A 20,046-nucleotide genomic window follows, 5' to 3' on the forward strand; every position below is an offset into this window, starting at 1 on the left:
AAAAAAGTAATAAAAACAAAAACACGTTATATCCCATCAAAAACTGCAAGTATTTACTAAAACAGACATGTCCGGAGAGGTGACAGATCTCTGAGTTTTCCCTTTAAATTTAGCTGTCATTTCACTTTGCACACCAAATTTACTACACATATTATATATGTATATACTGTATGTTACTGTAAGGTGCAGCCTACTGTGCACCAGGTGGGCAACACCACAAAGAGTGCTTCAAGAGGGAACGTCTCCTTGGTTACACTCGGGGAGGATTACGGTGTGTGGTGGTATAATGTACGGTAGCCGAATGCCTCTAGTCTTCATCCCCGATACACTAGCAGCTCCCCATTACATTGATTTGGTGGTGGAACAAGTGGTACGAACATTTCTCCAAAGTGTACCAGGAGCTGCTTTCCAACAAGAGGACAGATGGCATGTTGCTCGCGTCACTGTGAGCAGCCTGTGTGGCGTAATCATGCTGTCAGACTTGTCCCGCATCAAGCACATCAGCACATCTGGGACGTCACTGCTCCACAATTACAAAAGCCAGCAATGGATCTTGATGATTTACCAAAGTGCAGTCAGCACAGCAGACGACCACTGATAGCAGCCGAGGCTGTAAGTGTTGAGGATTGCAGTAATGGGTCTATCCTTCCTGTGATTTCCATAATTCCATGACTTTCCCTTCTTGGGGTTGCAGTGTCAGTACTGAGGAGTGTGAGTACAGTAGGCTGCACCTTACGGTAATTATTCACAAAATAAGAGGAGTAAGATCAGGAGCCGTATTGATGACTTGTTTACCCGGCACAGAACTGGTGACGTATGTGAGGTGTGACTACGGTGGAAAATATGGTTTTAACATTGCGTGGAGCTATCAAAACAATGTCCAAAGTGCACTGGGAAGGGTCAGCAATAAAAATCACTAGTGCTTGGTTCAGATTATGGAGGAAGCTGCCTCTCAGACAGTAATAGCCGTGTACACTAACCCTCTGTGACGGACGCAAATTACTTTAAATGCATTACATCTATTTTTAGTGAGGATGCCCTTAACACTTGCCTGGAGCTTTTATACTTGCTTATTGTTGGCTCAGGATTAATACAAACCACGGAGTAAGAAGTCTCATTAATCAAGAGGAATGTAAATGACATCTCGTAATGAACATCTTCGTGTAATAAGTACCTAATACTTGCAGAAAGCGGCTCACAAACTGGGGACATTAGGTCCAAAATACATTCAAATAAATCAATAAAAAAATCCAAGCTTGGCAAATTAGATAGTTTTACATCCTGTTCCTCAAAAATGGGTTGTCAAGCTAACACACATATATATATATACACTCACTGGCCACTTTATTAGGTACACCTGTCTAACTGTGTGTTAAGACTTAATTTCTAATCAGCCAATCACATGGCGGCAACTCAGTGCATTTAGGCATGTAGACATGGTCAAGACAATCTCCTGCAGTTCAAACCGAGCATCAGTATGGGGAAGAAAGGTGATTTGAGTGCCTTTGAACGTGGCATGATTGTTGGTGCCAGAAGGGCTGGTCTGAGAATTTCAGAAACTGCTGATCTACTGGGATTTTCACGCACAACCATCTCTAGGGTTTACAGAGAATGGTCCGAAAAAGAAAAAAAATCCAGTGAGCGGCAGTTCTGTGGCCGGAAATGCCTTGTTGATGCCAGAGGTCAGAGGAGAATGGGCAGACTGGTTCGAGCTGATAGAAAGGCAACAGTGACTCAAATTGCCACCCGTTACAACCAAGGTAGGCAGAAGAGCATCTCTGAACTCACAGTGCGTCGAACTTTGAGGCAGATGGGCTACAGCAGCAGAAGACCACACTGGGTACCACTCCTCTCAGCTAAGAACAGGCATCTGATGGCTACTTTCAGCAGGATAATGCGCCATGTCATAAAGCTCGAATCATCTCAGATTGGTTTCTTGAACATGACAATGAGTTTACTGTACTCAACTGGCCTCCTCAGTCACCAGATCTCAATCCAATAGAGCATCTTTGGGATGTGGTGGAACGGGAGATTCGCATCAGGGATGTGCAGCCGACAAATCTGCGCCAACTGTGTGATGCCATCATGTCAATATGGTCCAAAATCTCTGAGGAATGCTTCCAGCACCTTGTTGAATCTCTGCCACGAAGAATTGAGGCAGTTCTGAAGGCAAAAGGGGGTCCAACCCGTTACTAGCATGGTGTACCTAATAAAGTGGCCAGTGAGTGTATATATATCCTTAAAAAAAGGTACCACTAAGATGTCCCGATTTTCAGATATCAGCTTTGGTTCCAGGTCCAAGCAGCGTCTTTTCTGGCTTGAGCTTGAAACTTTTCTTGTATTGGCTGCATGTCAAAGAGGTTGACGAAATAACTCATATCAATATCAAAGCCAGTCCCCTTCTCTATCGCAGAATACACACAGAAGGGAACAGGCCTGAAATGCGCCAGCCAGCCCTTTCTCTATCGCGGCATACACAGAGAAGGGAACAAGCTTGAAATGAGCCAGCCCCTTCTCTATCGCGGCATACACAGAGAAGGGAACAAGCTTGAAATGCTCCAGTCAGCCAGCCTCCTTCTCTTTCACGGCATATACAGAGAAGGGAACAAGCTTGAAATGCGCCAGCCTCCTTCTCTATCGCGGCATACACAGAGAAGGGAACAAGCTTGAAATGCTCCAGTCAGCCAGCCTCCTTCTCTATCGCGGCATACACAGAGAAGGGAACAAGCTTGAAATGCTCCAGTCAGCCAGCCTCCTTCTCTATCGCGGCATACACAGAGAAGGGAACAAGCTTGAAATGCTCCAGTTAGTCAGCCTCCTTCTCTTTCGCGGCATATACAGAGAAGGGAACAAGCTTGAAATGCTCCAGCCTCCTTCTCTATCGCGGCATACACAGAGAAGGGAACAAGCTTGAAATGCTCCAGTCAGCCAGCCTCCTCCTCTATCGCGGCATACACAGAGAAGGGAACAAGCTTGAAATGCTCCAGTCAGTCAGCCTCCTTCTCTTTCGCGGCATACACAGAGAAGGGAACAAGCTTGAAATGCTCCAGTTAGTCAGCCTCCTTCTCTTTCGCGGCATATACAGAGAAGGGAACAAGCTTGAAATGCTCCAGTCAGCCAGCCCCCTTTATATGTGCTGGAACAGAAAGCGCTCTTCTCTTATGCCAAGACGAGACAAAAGTGAAGCTGCAGGGACCCACAAGCAGAGCTGGTATCTTCAAATCAGGGAACTTTTTTGTAATACAATTATACTGGTAAGTTGAATTTTTTTTATATTTTATACACATCTAAAAGATAAAGGCCTAATTCATGAAGACCTACATTTTCCACTCTGGTCTTAATGAAGAGACAGGGTGAAGTTTGAGGCTCCTAATTCGCCACAAATCTTACTACAGTACTTGCTGTAGTAAGACTTGTAGAGTAGCAAAAGTGGAGGTCGCCATAACCAGTCACAATCAAGTGCTGGCCACTTTGTCAAAACAGAAAAAATAAATGCTACAACATTTTTTTTTGCAACCTTTTCACGCCAGAATTGACCAAAAACGCTGTGCTAAATAAGGCCCATTATTATTGTTATTCTTTTTAGGTGGACAATCTGTTTAACATCCGCGTAAAGAACAAGTTTTATAAAAGTTTGAGTTCATATAGAAAAGAGATGTTCTAGGTAGGTGCTGGGTTCAAATCCCACCAAGCACATTTGCAAAGAGTTTGTATGCTCTTCCCGTGTTTGTGTGGATTTCCTCTCACGCTCCGAAGACATACTGATAGGGATCTACATTGTGAGCCCCAATGGGGACAGTGATGATGTCTGTAAAGCGCTGTTCAACATGGTGGTGCTACATAAGTAAAACAAATACAGCCAAAACATGTCAGTCCATCAATCTCACAAAGCCAAGTCTTCTGTCCTTTTGAGCCCACTCCACCATAGTTGGTGCACAGCACATCCACAGCTGGTCATACACATTAGAAGGTGGTTACCCACTTTGTTGACAGCACTCTCTTCAGACTCCCCTTGAGTTCACCATGAGAGAGCCATTCCGAAAATAATTTGGCAAAGGCTCATTTATCTGCAGATCAAAAAAAAAAAATCCAGCAACTGAATGACAACCGCCAAATCCTTGGTTCTTCAACGCAATCTGCCAGGGGATAGCCAGGAGGCCTCCACACTAGTTGGCCTATCTTGCCAAAATCAGCAGATTCATTGATCTTTTATCCAATATGTATGGGGGTCTTAAGCGTGTAGGCTGCAAGCAGCAGAGTGAGGTGGATTTGAGAGGTGGGTGGTGGCTACCAATTCTGAATTTTGATTTCTATATTATTTAATGGCCTTCAACTCGATCTTGAGCCATGGCGACTTAATGGATGAATGCTCTGTAGGAAGATCAATCTTGTGCAAACCTAGCTAGATCCACCAGTGTCTCCTCCGCTGTTTTCTTGATAGTATCAAGCCATTGGGTTGCCGGTCTTCCTCTTCGAGTTGCTCCTTCTAGTCTTCCATTCAAGATGTCCTTCTCCAGTGTTATCTCTCTTCGCATGATGTCATTCTCCAGTGATATCTCTCTTCGCATGATGTCCTTCTCCAGTGAATGCTCTTCGTATGATGTCCTTCTCCAGCGATCGCTCTCTTCATATGATGCCCTTCTCCAGTGATCTCTCTTCGTATGATGGGTGGATTTTGATATCGGACCCTATAACTTGTATGTAAGCTATTAAGAGGTCACTTTGTCGGAACTGTTGTACAAAATAGAAAAGTCTTAGGAGTCTTTGGGATCTAATTGAGATGGCTATTCTGCCTATACGAGTATGTGATGCCCAGTCCATGCCTGGCTCACGTACATCATAAAATCTAAGAGTCAGGGTTGCAGCAACTTGTGCAGATACTACCTGGACTCTGCCCAAATTCTGCACCTTCCTATATCAGACCCAACGTGATATCAGGGAAGGAGGTGACGTTAGATTTATAGGACCAGTATGGATCACAATATTACAGATCCCTAGCCGTAGCTGCGCTCCACTGAGTAATGCATTTACTTTCAGTGTCTAAATTGTGTTAGGCAGATTAGTGTTAATTACTGACTTTACATTTTCACAGCTAGTAACGAACTACAATTACGGTACATTCAGCCGCGGGCTGACATTATACACACGGATACACAAAGCAATGAATGGAGAGTGTTAAAGATCTCCCATTATTATGAGGAAGATGAATGATGCAGCGCAAAGGGCAACATATCCCTCAGCAACATCGGAGCGGATCATTTGGGATTTTTGGCTAGAGGTTCCATCAGTTTCACAGCAAAGTACATAGGAAAACCGGCACTGAGCCTGACTAGAGTAATAAGTGAAGTGGGGGAATAGCAGGTGTGGCCGGCGAGCATTGCAGATGTGGCCGGCCAGCATGGCAGGTGTGGCCGGCGAGCTTGGCAGGTGTGGCCGGCCAGCATGGCAGGTGTGGCCGGCGAGCTTGGCAGGTGTGGCCGGCGAGCTTGGCAGGTGTGGCCGGCGAGCTTGGCAGGTGTGGCCGGCGAGCATGGCAGGTGTGGCCGGCGAGCATGGCAGGTGTGGCCGGCGAGCATGGCAGGTGTGGCCGGCGAGCATGGCAGGTGTGGACGGCGAGCATGGCAGGTGTGGCCGGCGAGCATGGCAGGTGTGGCCGGCGAGCATGGCAGGTGTGGCCGGCGAGCTTGGCAGGTGTGGCCAGCCAGCAGCTTTGTGCGTGCCCAACAGCTCACACACTACAGCTGTGCAAAAGTAACAGCAGCAGTGGTCATGAATAAAGACAAGGCTGGAAATTCATTTCACCGCTGCCAAATGTTGGCAGCCATTATGGTCACCACCTGGAGCCATGAATAAGGCCTCCTTCAAACGTCCATTTTTCTCATGTACGATAAATACGGACCGATTATTCTGATCAGAATGAGATCTGAGAGTCATCAGTTTTTCTCGTATATGTGGAGAAAAAAGAGAAGAGTTTCTCCACCGCCTCTCCTCAGGCTATGTGCACACATAGTTTTAGGTGTTGCGGATTTGACCGTGCGGATTTAGGAAAATCCGCAGGTCAAAAGGCCTGCAGTTTACCTGCAGATTAGCCTGCGGTTTCACACCTCTACAATGGAGGTGTGAAACCGCTGCGGATTCCGCACAAAGAATTGACATGCTGCGGATTTGAACCCACAGCAAATCCGCGCAGAAAAATCTGCAGCATGTGCACAGCGTTTTTAAGCTTACCATTGAAAACAATGGTACCGTACGACGCACCTAAATCTGCTGCAGACCCGCAGAGCCTGAGGCTATGTGCACACGTAGTTTTTTTGGTGTGCGGATTTTGGAGAGAAAACCGCAGGTAAATCCACAGGACAAAAGTCCTGCGGTTTATCTGCGGTTTTACACCTCATAATGGATGAGGTGTAAAACTGCAGCGTTTCTGCACCAAACAATTGACATGCTGCGGATTGTAAACCGCAGCAAAACCACGTGGAAAAATCCGCAGCATGTGCACAGCTTTTTTTAATTTTCATAGGAAATAAAGGTACTGTACAACGCAGCAGAATCTGCTGCGGACCCGCAGCTGCAGAAACGCTGCGGAACCGCAGCAGAATCCGCACGGTGTGCACATACCCTGAAACACTGCGGATTCGCAGCAGAATCCGCAACGTGTGCACATAGCCTCACAGTCCATGAAAATCAGAACGCCCTTGGATGTTCGCTTTTTTCTTGGACCCATAGACTTCCATTGCAGATTTTAATCCAACCCTCAAATCAAAATTTGACACTCTTCAGCATTTTTGGTGGAAAATCACAGACATGTGAATAGCCCTATTGACTATCACAGGTACGAGTGCTACCTGTGAAAAATGGATGTTTGAATGAGGCCTAAAGCAGATTTCCAAAAAGAAAGTAGGCAGAGGACGGCATGATTGTCATCCTCCTTACCATGGCTTACAGGTAATGGGTTTTTACAGTCCTCCTATATATGCAGGAGGAAATGAACACATTGTTTTTGCAAGTCCCCCCGTCTGCTGCATTGGCTTCTTCTCTGAGGGCACGTCTGTTTTTTGAGAAAGACACTTCTGTTCTTCTCTACGGGCAAGTCTGTTTTTTGGGAAAAAGTTCTATTTCTGTTTTCCACAGATAGCACTTATACCTAGCGTAGCCTGGGGCTGTTTGTGGACTGAGCAGTCAGAATTCTCACTGGTTGGTCAACGAGCAAATAGTTATTTCAGCTTATTTGATGTAATAAAAGGCAATGTAATTATTTAAAAATCATACAATGTGATTTTTTGTTTTCTATTTTTAGATTCTGTCTCTCACAGTTGAAGCGTACCTATGATAAAAATTACAGACCTCTCCAAACTTGCAAAATTGGCAGGGTATCAGATATGCATTTTTCCCACTGTACATGAGAATGGGCTATTTTGGCAGCAGGCACAGGGATGTCCGCAATCCCTATTCAGATGCATATGACAGTCAGAAAAATGACTGCAGCAAATCCAGTGCTTGGGAAGGTGCACAAAACAGCTTTCTTTCCAAATAAGAAAAAACATCCAATTTTTTTTTGTTTTGAGAAAAAAATGTCTCCATTCTGTGAAAATCGGACCACACTCTGATGTCATCCCGAGTGCAGTCCGATGGGTTTTTTCATGGACCCATAGAACTGCATTGATGATTTTGATCCGACACTTGGTTCCAAATCAGATAGGTCTCCAATTTTTTCTGTGGATGACTTGATCAGAGGAAAACAAAAATTGGACTTATGCACAGCCTTATAGAAAGTATAGGGGAAAATTGCCACAAAAAACGACAAAGCCTACAGCTTCAAGTAAAAAAAAAAAGACCGCTGGCGAAGCTGCAATTATCAAAACCTTGGAAGTGCCGCTGTCGAAATTAAGACTGTGTGTGTGCATGCCCTGATAATGTTACACTTGACGTCACATACTGACCACCATGTTCATGCATCATGTCAACCCTTCCCCAAACACTAGGGCCATGTAGCCCTATGTGGAAACACTGTGGATTTTTTTTTTTCTTTATTTTTTATCTGCAGGTGGCTGCATTCAGGGCTGTGGATTCGGAGTCGTGGAGTTGGAGCCCATTTTGGTAGAGTCAGAGTTTGAGTCAGTGTCATGGAAATTGAGGAGTTTGAGTCGGAGGTTTGGATTACCGACTCCTCAGCCCTGGTATGATGGAGTCGGAGTTGGAGTCGGTGTCATGGAAATTGAGGAGTCGGAGTTGGAGGTTTCCTCCCACATTCCAAAGACATGCTGATAGGGAATCTAGATTGTGAGCCCCATCGGGGACAGAGATGATAATGTCTGTAAAGCGCTGTGGAATTAATGGCGCTAAATAAATGAGTAAAATAAATAACTAACTATCTCTACCTCCATTACAGACAGACATGAATGGATGCACTGATGACAAACACGCATTTGGGTTTTATTTAATGAAAAATGTAATCAACGACAAATGAGCAAATTATCGCCCTGCATGAAATTCTAAGAGAATCCCCACCCAACACATGCAAATTTGTGCCGCATTAGTGAAGGCATCCAAGTAGCACCCCCATCCACACTGCTAGAATACCTCCCTACAGCAGACAGGTTTGATTTGGTACTTTCAGGCAGTTGGAATAAGCGGCGACTCACTCGCAGTAATGAGACTTGTTTACGTCTTAATGTGGCCTTTTATGCTTGTGCGGCATGTATTGATCACCGATTACACCAGGAAGTCGCCGCTTGATTTCAGCCGAGTGCTCATCAGATACCGGCCTCTTCTAACGTTTCCAATCATTCGCTCAAACAGAGCTAAGGCCGTGTTCACACGTAGCGTAAATGCTGTGATTTTTATTCACACGTTTTCTTCAGGCGTCCGCACTAAAATATGCAAACACAAATCTTGCCACATTATCGCATTTTTTTTTGCTTTTTCACATTTATTCGAGTTCTTGCTGCTGATTCGAAGCATCACTTTTAATGGTTTTTTTTTTTTAAGTACAAAAAAATGGCTTTGATTCTGCACTTAAAACTGCAACTGTGTTTTTTTGAGGCCTCATTCACACGTCCAATTTTTCCATGCGTAAGAAAAACGGACCGATTATTTTGATCGGACTTTGATCCGAGTATCATCTGTTTTTCTCACATGGAGAAGGGAGAAAAAAAAAAGTTTCTCCACCTTCTCTTTACTGACAGAGGAATGATACGTAAAACCAGACGGCTGCGCGTGGTTCGATTTTTCCACAGATCCATTGACTTTCATTGTCGATTTTGATTCAAACTTTGGATCAAAATTGGACGTATCCAATACTGTCCAGGGAGCACTCAGTCCAAGGGGAAAAAAAGAAAAAAAACCGGCCGTGCACAGCCCCATAAAATATCACAGGTGAAAAACACATATAGCACATGTACGAGAAAATCAGACATGTGAACGAGCCCTTATGTGAAAAAAACGCACATTTCAACAGCACCTTTAGGGTTTTCATGAAATCTCATCCACTTTGCTTGGACTATTAGGACGTGTTCACACACAGCACTTTTGACTTTTTTCTTCTGCAGAAAAGGAACTTTGTTTTAGGCTATGTGCACACGCTACAGATTCACCTGCGGGTTTTTCTGCGTGGATCCGCAGGTAAAGTGACCTGCGGTTTTCCTGCGGATTAGCCTGCGGTTTTCCCCTGCGGTTTCACACCTCTACTTTGTTAAAGGTGTGAAACCGCTGCGGAATCCGCACAAACAATTGACATGCTGCGGTTTGTAAACTGCGCGGAAAAAAACGCAGCGTGAGCACAGCTGATTTGAATTGCCATAGGCTAACATGGTACTGTACCATGTCTGCGGAACTGCTGGGTTTCCGCAGGGCCAAAACCGCTGCGGAAACGCAGCAGAATCCGCAACGTGTGCACACAGCCTTACGGTACCAGCAAAAGATCTGCGCTTTCGGAAATCTCATAAGCACGCTTGTTTTTTTGTTTTTTTTCCCCCCGGAATGAATTTGAAATCTGTAGCAACAGTGAACAGTGCTTTTCCAGCGGTTTTTTCACAGATAAAAAGGAATGAGAAAGTGCAAAAAAAAAAAAAAGCTACACAAATACATGCATTTTTAGTGGATAACATTTTTATTAACCATGTATTGTAGTTAAAACACACCTGAAATCCGTACACACACAAAAAAAAGGAGCAGCGCCTGTTTTGGCTACAGAAAAGAAAAAAAAAAAATCAGTGCAAAAACTCTGCCAACAGTTGATCGACCGTATGTCAGGACGACACTGACTGTACGGAGACTGGACAATTAATAAGATCTCTCCATCCATGTACAGGTTGCACAGTGTGCAGCACAAAATGTATCCCCCCCAAAAAAAATGTGTTATCTTGAAATTAACAAAATCTGCACAGCAAAAGTAACCAAACTGGATATGCAGCAAGACTAATTAATGCCCTGGTGATAATTTAGGAATGACAAGGGTGGAGCAGGCAAGTATGTGGCGGCACCAAGATGTTACCTCAATAAGATACCGCATACCCAATCACTAATTACAAGTGATGGAAGCTCAGATGGCGGCATGTAATGCAACATTATTGGGGGACAGATACTACTTGTCCCGTCTGCAATGCTGGAGGGCGATACTTCTTGCAGATGGGTGTGATGTAATGAGTTGGTGATGGACTATGAAGACCCTCAGTGAGAAACAGATTACAGGGCGAAAAAAACCTGTCGGAGTGAAAAAAAACCCCAAAAAACTAAGTTCTCCCTGTCAAAGTCAGGCTTGGACTGGCCCACAGGAGAACAGGAGAATCCTCCAGTAGGCCCCTGAGAAAGAAGTGCTACTGAGAAGTGCAGAAAAAGGTATAATCTAATCATTCATTAAGCAAGCTAGCCAAATTAGTATTGCATAGAAGCAAAAGTAAATTTATGTACGAGGGTCAGGTTATTTTTTGCATGTGGCGCCAAGAATCCCTGTCGATCCAGTCCGACACTGTACACACAGTCTACACGACTGTTATACTGAAGCTACACTTACGTAATGGGAAATGACGATCAGCAATTTCCTAATATATTCCCTCTAATTGAAATCACTGGGTTTACAGTCGGCGCGCTCCCATAATAATAGGCTTGCAGGGATGAGGGTTATTCACGGTCTCTTTTTGAATCATTCAATCCCATTAGTATTTATAGAAATTGCCATTTTGTTACAGGCAATCCATGAACAGGAAATTCATCAACGGTGAAGGCAAAAACCACCAGAAAACGGAAAGACGATATATTGTCACAGCGATGGCTCTGGTTTCTATAGATTACCTCTTCTGAACTTTACCATCATCTTATTCTCATATTTTCCACAAAAAAATAAAAAGGCTAAAAATCCAAAATCTACACTGAGGAGGGGGGGGGGGGGGGAGCGACACGGTGGTCCTAAAGATGTAGATACAGTCGATTGAAACAATGTCCATGCTGACTGCTGTCAGACCGGGCGAATAGCGGGCACCCAGACTAGACGATGGCTATGTTCCCATGTCGCCTCTTCACGGTGGACAACATTATAGGATACATAATTGCATCATTTGCAATGCGAAGAGTAAAATGCGCACCTAAATCTGCAGCATAAATTAACATGCAGTTCCTGTTAGTTACCACTGCAGATATATTTTGCGTCATGTGCATGTGATTTCCTAAATTGTGCTGGTAAATTTGCTGGGTTTTCACTTCATGGGAATTTATGCCAATAGGTAGCACTTGCTCTCTTCGTACATGAGGTAGAGCTAGTTTTCACACATTTAGTATTCCAAGCCCCGTACAAATTATTCTTTACCCATCTCGGCACGGACCTCTCCCTGCAGGTCCAGCATCAGGCTTCTCCCAGGCAGAGATTAATTCTGGCATTAAAATCTTTCTTCACTATCCTGGTATCAAAGTAGAATCACATGTCCAGTGTGCAGGTGATCATTCATAGAACGGTGGGGGTCCGATCACTGGGTCCTACACCAATCATTAGGACATTACAGTTTTATCCCCTTCACCATACAACAGCAGCAGTATGTATGTAGGATGGCTGCTATGTTCATTGCCTATGGGGGTGCCAAGCTATTTTTGGGGAAGACTCATCAAGAATAAATGGAGGGTAAGTCATGCGCACCGACGCTCCATCGATCGGTGGAAATCTGACCACCGAGACCCATGACGATTGATCCCCCTTTGGAATAAAGTGGTAGGGTGCATATTTGACCAGGGCTCTATTTCTGGGACTTTTTCAGGTAGCACAAAAAAAAAAGTGGCACGACAGGCATCAGACCTATTGTTCTATTTTGCCATGAGAATAAAAGTGCCCCATTGAGGATAAAAAAGAAAAAATTCCCAACTCTACTGATCGGAGCCAGTCCCACACCAATGCAGATAAATGAGAACTTGTTTTCAGCAAATAACCCCTTAAAAGTTGGTGGTCCACATATTGAGTGATTAGAGGTCCAGGCTGCAGTTTTATCCCCCAACCTCATGTCACATAAATATCTGGGGGATTTCATCATCAATTATTATCTTCCTTCACTGGTGTGCCTCCAAAGAAGGTGAATAACGCTGCTGTCTCAGAAGGCCAGCAGTCTCAAGCCTGCCATGATGAAGGTCTGGGCCAAGAACAGTAGACACGCACCCAGAGAAAATGACCTGAAAGTCGCCTGAACCTGTCGATATCAGCGCGGCTGATGTGTATGCAGGCCTCCCAATGCAACCTCATCCATTGGGGAGAAGAACTGGGCATGTGGATTCCCAATACTGGATCCTTTTGTTTCCTCTAACTCAATAGAAACTGTAAGAGCTCTTGGACCAAAGCCATCGCTCGTGTATTGGGGAATTCGAAAGAAATGGCCGTCTGCTAGATGACCCGTATGAACGACTGCTATCTCGTGTCCTAAAATAACGGAAGAACCTATATTCCCCACACCAATCCTCTGCTGCTCTGGGACTGGTGCCGGTCTCTGAACTTCCATCTGCAGTGATGACAGATATGTGACCGCTGCAGTCGACAATCACAGGTTACATTGGGGATGTCATCGCTGAAAGACAAAGCAATGACTTTCTTGGAAAACCTCAGAAGTGAACTGGCAGGGGCAAGGGTGTGGACTTAAAATATTTTTTTTTACCATTGTACGGAAGATCTGTCATCACTTTCTAAATACAAAACGTTTATAAATAAAAAGGGTCTCTTAGGCCTGATGACGCCGGTGTGCTTACTTTGAAAATCCATGTAAGAATCGATATGTAATCCTGTTCGAAACTTTCCCTAGCTAAATATTAAGAATGAATCCAGCTGATATAGTATTGGGAGTTAAAAAAAAATACATTCTGATATCAATTTTCAAAGCAAGTACACCAACCTGATCAGGTCTATGAGGCCTGTTTAATGATGATGTGAAATCTGATGACAGATCTGCTTTAATCTGCACAACAAGCCAATTTACTTTAGCGTATGCAGAATTGGGCATGATCTGCCCTGTGTAATGGCGACACTCTTTGGTAGGGCTGTGCATTAGACCCATACTGTAACAATCTATCCACAATTAATAAGATAAAACTGCAGAGTGCAAACAGTTGTCTAATACTACATAAGCACATCATTGGCAGTGAAGTGATACACAACAGCTACAAACCAGACAGGCCCAAATGCATCTGCACTAATCCAGGGTGCAGCGGACCCAAGTAAAATGGCAGCTGCACAGGTGCATAAATACCAAATGAAACAGCCAGCCTACAATCAGGGATTGGCCATGTTACACCAGTGAAGAAGAAATAATCCGCATGTGGCAGTGTTCACACAGGGAATGCAGGGCATCTGGCTCACAACCTCTTAGGCCTGTTTCACACTTCCGTTTTTGTGTCCGCCAAACGGATCCGTTTCCGTTTTTTTGACGGAAACTGATGCAAACGGATCCGTTTTTTAAAAACGGATCCGTTTTTTTGACGGATCCGCGGTAACCGTAATGGAAGTCTATGAGACAAAAAAAACGGATCCTGCAAAAAATGGCGGATCCGTTTTTTTACGGAAAACAACGGATTTTGACGGATTTGAAAAAACGGAAGTGTGAAACAGGCCTTAGTAACACCATATAGGGGGGCTGCCCAGTGCCAACTAGAATGCATCCTGTGTGAACAGAGGCCACAAGTTTGCAGAACCATTTGGGCCCAACTGCACCCTGAAAGAAATATAAAAAGTGCACAAAAAACATATCAATATATGTAAGGTATTGGTTGATATTAAGGCCTTAATACGGAAGCTGACAAACTGCGTCAAAGTTCCTTACACTTGCCAGTCCTACTCTAACATGAAAACCTCAAAAAGAGGAAAAAAATTCTTTGACGTTAGTTTGTCAGCTTCCGTATTAAGGCCTTAATATCAACCAATACCTGGTTGTGAATCAGAAGCCCTGCATTCCCTGTGTGAACACTGCCACATGCGGATTCTTCTGCACTGTTGTACCACACGGCCAATCCCTGATTGTAGGCTGGCTGTTTCATTTGGTAGTTATGCACCTGTGCAGCTGCCATTTTACTTGGGTCCGCTGCACCCTGTATTAGTGCAGATGCATTTGGGCCTGTCTGGTTTGTATCTGAATTTTTTGGAGGATTTTTTCCTCTTTTTGAGGTTTTCATGTTAGAGTAGGACTGGCAAGTGTAAGGAACTTTGACGCAGTTTGTCAGCTTCCGTATTAAGGCCTTAATATCAACCAATACCTTACATATATTGATATGTTTTTTGTGCACTTTTTATATTTTTTCCAGGGTGCAGTTGGGCCCAAATGGTTCTGCAAACTTGTGGCCTCTGCTCACACGGGATGCATTCTAGTTGGCACTGGGCAGCCCCCCTATATGGTGTTACTAAGAGGTTATTAGCCAGAAGCCCTGCATTCCCTGTGTGAACACTGCCACATGCGGATTATTTCTTCTGCACTGGTGTACCACACGGCCAATCCCTGATTGTAGGCTGGCTGTTTCATTTGGTATTTATGCACCTGTGCAGCTGCCATTTTACATGGGTCCGATGCACCCTGGATTAGTGCAGATTCATTTAGGCCTATCTGGTTTGTTTCAGAATTTTTTGGAGGATTTTTTTTCCTCTTTTTGAGGTTTTCAAGTGATACACGACAGCCTCTGATTTACAACACTGGATAGATGAAATGACAACACGAGTCCGGAAAACAAGTCCAACGTTCTCTGTTCCGGGAGGTAAAGTGTAAAACGAGCCGGCGCTCAGCCCTGGTCCTGGTAATGCACATATCCATTGCAATCCCAGTCTGTGCTTCATTCAACAAACATTGGGTTTCCACACAGTGCTGTTACTTATAAGAACACCTCCACAGACAATAACAGCTCAGTCTTCTCTGCCTGGAAGAATGTGTCTCTTGTAGCCGTGCTGCGGGGATAAAGACCATCTCTGTGACGGCTGCGCAGCGGCGGTGGGTGCATTTGTAAACCGAGCTCCGGTTCCATAAGTCATCTACGTGCAAACCCAAGAGAAAAGAATGTGCACACCAAGAAACAAAGGTGTCTGCTGGATTCTTACTTATTGAGCAGAATTTAATGCAAAACATCAGCTGTGCACGTCACACAGGAAGGAGCGCCGCTGTGATTCTCGGCAACACGGATAACGACAAAGCTTCGGGCGGTTGCTGGGTTATCCCAACCAACTAGGACTATAGCAAAATATTGGCCAAAATAAGAGACATCGAAAGATACCGTCTATCTAAAGTTCCAACTCCCCCATATAGAAGCACACTCTGATTAGCGGAGAATGCTTGAGTTTGCAATGGTTGACAGACGGCATCTGTGGGAACTAGAGGATCATGCATAGAAATTCCGAAAGCCAACCGGTCATCCGCCGTGTGTGAACAACTCCCAAATCTCCCTAAACAGTTTATTGGTGAGTCTCGCAGAATTCAGCGCGTTGCGGTGATATTAAAGTGACTGTTACCAGGTTTTGGCCACCTAATCTGAGAGCAGCATGATGTAGGGGGTAGAGACTCCGATTCCAGTGGTGTTACTTACTGGGCTGCTTGTTGTAGTTTGGGTAAAAAGTATCATCACTAGTAAACCTGCTGCCATGTGGTCCTCCATACTCATGAGCTCTATATAACCCCACCACTGATTGGCAATTTTCAGTGTGCATAAGTATAAAGCGGTCAATCAGTGGTGAGGGCGGGGTTTATACACAGCTCAGCATTCAGAGACCTGCTAGATGTACAGCAGATAAAAGTGATTTTTATCAAAACTGCAGCAAGCAGCCCCGTACGTGAGATCACTGGAATCAGGGTCTCTGCCCCTACATCTTGCTACTCTAAGATGAGGGTAGCTAAAACCTGGTGACAGAGTCCCTTTAATCTGTATATGGGAGTCTTACATGCCAAGACGGCCTGAGGACTTATTCCTTTCAGATACTCCTCACTGCAGAAACATGGTGTAAGACACAAGTTACACTTCATCTTGTAAAGCTACAGGTCATGGTTACACTTGTCACTCCTGAATATGATGAGCTTGAAAGTGGTTTGGAAGAAAACGGAAATCTTTGTTCCACAGGGCAATGAGAAGTATTGGGGAGAAGCATCAAACCTGCAGCAGTCACCCTGGCATCCTTAGCATTAGATTTAATAAATTCACAATTTCTTTTTGTTAGTTTTCAATTTAAGTATGAAAATAGCAAAACAGGAAATTAAATAAAAAAGAGAATGCGGAAAAGAGCAGAGTGGCATTAATACTTTATGTGTCGGGGATGAGGCTCTTAGCCCAGTGTACCTCACCACTGCAATGGTTGCACCCTGGTAGTGATTATCGCGGCTGGTGCACAATATAAGCTCCATGCTGCAGTAGGCCAGAAACCCAAGGCAAGACCTTTATTAATAAGACCGCTGAGCGGACAGAACGGTGGGATTTCCACTGTGCACAATGGCATACAGTCACAGATTTAAGACTTTTACTAATCTAACTGCACAGAGGAGGCTGACATACATGGCGCTCGGAGGTGGCAATATCGAGCTGGTCACGCAGCCTGCCCGCGCTGCAAGCTCTCGCCAGTTATCGTTCATTACAAAGTGCTGTGCTAATCCTACACGGACTGACAACTTCCCAACACAAAATGAGAATATAGCAATGAAATGATGATTTTTTGTACGCCGATAAAAGTGACGTGTGGCTTGAACTTTATCTTCCACCAGCAAGGGCTGACGTGGGCCATGGGAAGGCTTTCCTGTCCATTTTTATACAATACTCCCTTTTCCATTGCAATTTTTGGATTTAGCTCCAACTACTGGTAGTGATAGGATGGGGATGCTTCCTTCACTAGTCCATGAACTTTTACAGGCAACTTGATTGATGTGCTCAGTGCTTATTGCCAAGTGTAATGCATGTCTAGTGGAAAGGATGCAGACACAGATTACAGCAAGGGTCTAAAACAAGCAGGCCGCATGCAGCCCCTGAGGCTCCACTGTACAGCCTTGGGAACAGGGAGATGATTGAACCTGGTCCATTGGTCGCCAATGTCAGCCCTTCTTTTCAACTGAAATGTATTGTGGGGCAGAGACCGACTCCCTGCACCGCAATACCAGAACCAGCCACAGGCCAATCAGAAACTGGCGGCTGACGTCGGCATCCCCGTCACGGCCACGCATGATGTCACTAATCTGACCCTACCCCCCCCTACACCTGTGCAAAAGGACACTGCTCGCCAAGGGAGGGGATGACCGGTAAGAAGGATTTTTGTATGTGCATGTAAAGAGTGACAGAATGTGGGACATTGTTATGAGGACAAGAAGGGAAAAAGAATGGGAGCATAACTACAAAAAGGGAACAAGGATGGGGGCATTACTACAAGAAGGCATCAAATGATGGGTACATTACTACAAGAAGGGGACAAAGAATGGGGGCATCACTACAAGAAGGGGACAAGAAAGGGACAAAGGATGGGGACATTACTATAAGAAGGGGACAAAGACGGGGCATTACTACAAGAAGGGGACAAAGGATGGAGACATTACTATAAAATGGGGACCAGGATGAGAATATTACTACAAGAGGCCATTATTAGAGGACAAGGGACATTATTCCCGAATGGGGGGGGGACAATAATACTGTACAGAATTACTATAAGGAGCTAATTGTACAACAATAACACTGTATGGGTCAGATAGCAAGACAAAAAAAAGGAATACATTTACAAAAAAAAAAAATATTAATAATCTCAATAATGGAAAAATATTTGGCCACTAAAAATGCTTTTTATGTAAAAACTGAAGTAAAGGAGAAGACTGTGTGTAAGTGGCAAAGAACTAAAACCAGTGTTATTATAGGACTAAACTGGTTCTGAGTGACCTCTGGAGGTTCTTCAGACTGGTGATAAAAAGACAAGGAATCTTGACACAGACTAAAGGCCCCTTTACATTTAGCGATACAACAGAGATCCGACCCGGTCAGGATCGCTGGTGCATCGCTAAATGATCGCTAGTGAGCTGTCACACAGGCAGACCTCACAGCGATGCAGCAGCGACGCAGCGCACGAAACTCACTTTTCACATACAGCGATCCTGACGTCCTCCCTCCCACCTCCACGCGTCGCTCGTCGTCACAGCAGGAAGTGCCCGATGAGAAATGGAGCCGGACATTCTCGCGCGATCAGCGATAACCAGCGGGGGAGCCGGTCGGAGGTAAGTATCACACATAGCGATATCGCTATAACGTCACAAAATCGGTGACGTTATAGCGATATCACTATGTGTAAAACCCCCTTTAGGGACTAAGATCTTCATTTTGAATAAATTACTGAAAGTTTATCAAAGTGCAAGAAAAAAATAAATGTTTATACTATAAAAAAAAAGTGTATGAGGCGATGACTAGTAATGCAGGAGCTCGAGCCCTTTATGAATGTGAGGGCAGCTAACTGGTGACGGAGAGCTTGCTGGGATTTCTTGCACATGGCTGCTGGAGAAAACACAAAGTGACACATTACAGACACACTGGGGCTAGAACCAAGGACAGTTCCTTTGTGAAGCATGTGCAGGGCTATGGATTTGGGGGCTTTATTAGTATATTTTTTGCAGGATATATACCGTACTCTATATTTACAGCTTTAGGCCTCATTCACACGTCCGTATTCGTTCAGTATTTTGCACTGGTGTTTCTATGCCAAAACCAGGAGAGCAACTTGCAGAGAAAACCTATAACTGAAAGACTGACACATATCCTGGTTTACATTTCAAAAATACCGATGTGTGAATGAGTCCTTACATTTTTTTTTGTACAAATGTAAAAATCATGAATTACAAGCTTTTTTTTTTTTTTTTGTGAGGTGTCCTTTAGAGAAGTCTATGGGAAAGATTATACCATATTCAAGGTACATGAAAAAGATAATAACCCGCCGCTGATCGCATAGCATTGCCCCAGTGACATGAAAACACAGCACAAACAAAAAAAACCCCCGCGTTGTACTGACTTTTATATAACACTGTAGCGTCTTAAGGCTGTGCGTTTTTTTAAGCGTTTCTGCAGCATTTGTGCCGACTCAGACGCTGCAGAAACACTTACAAGAAGCTTCACATTAAATTGCATGTGTTTTTGGCTTTTTGTGCCAATGCATGCGTTTTTAAACGCTCAGGAATCGCTTAGCGGCTAAAAACGCAGCATGCTCACTAATTTCCGCATTGCTGAGCGCTTTTAACCTTTTCCAATATTCCCAGAAAACGCGCGGAAAAACGTGCAAAAACCGCGCAAGAAACGCGTGGAAATAAAACGTGCGGTTTCTGGGAAGGGGATCAGTTTCCTGAGCATTTAAAAACGCTAACGTGGGCACACAGCCTTAAGAAAAATTCATACCTGTGCTTTCACTCAAAACCTGTAGAAAAGCATGGTCTTGCCATCCTCATCCCACACTTTAAAACTAGCTATTGGTGCACATAGCAAAGGCACGTCAGAGAACTGTCCACATTATCACACTCTTGTAAATTGCCATCTTTTGAAATAGGAGATTCCTTTTCATCAGAGTTCTGCCAATATGATAGGTGATGGAACGACGTCCTTTCCCAC

The 20,046-nt window shown here is 44.3% G+C and overlaps 1 protein-coding gene across 4 annotated transcripts in view; it reads right to left on the reverse strand.

Moving 5' to 3' along the window:
• STRBP (spermatid perinuclear RNA binding protein) overlaps nt 1-20,046 on the reverse strand; it is a 184,664-nt gene that overhangs the window by 128,151 nt on the left and 36,467 nt on the right. Inside the window, exon 1 of one of the 4 annotated variants that reach the window (XM_073590691.1) lies at nt 566-583. The exons of the other annotated variants lie outside the window; for them this stretch is intronic. The gene's annotated coding sequence lies outside the window, so the exon portion shown is untranslated. Of the gene's footprint in view, nt 1-565; nt 584-20,046 lie in introns of those variants that run through there. 4 annotated transcript variants of the gene reach the window in all.

Source organism: Dendrobates tinctorius, unplaced genomic scaffold (assembly GCF_039654945.1).
Source record: "Dendrobates tinctorius isolate UK_male_01 unplaced genomic scaffold, ASM3965494v1 ptg000120l, whole genome shotgun sequence".
NCBI classification, from domain to species: Eukaryota; Metazoa; Chordata; class Amphibia; order Anura; family Dendrobatidae; genus Dendrobates; species Dendrobates tinctorius.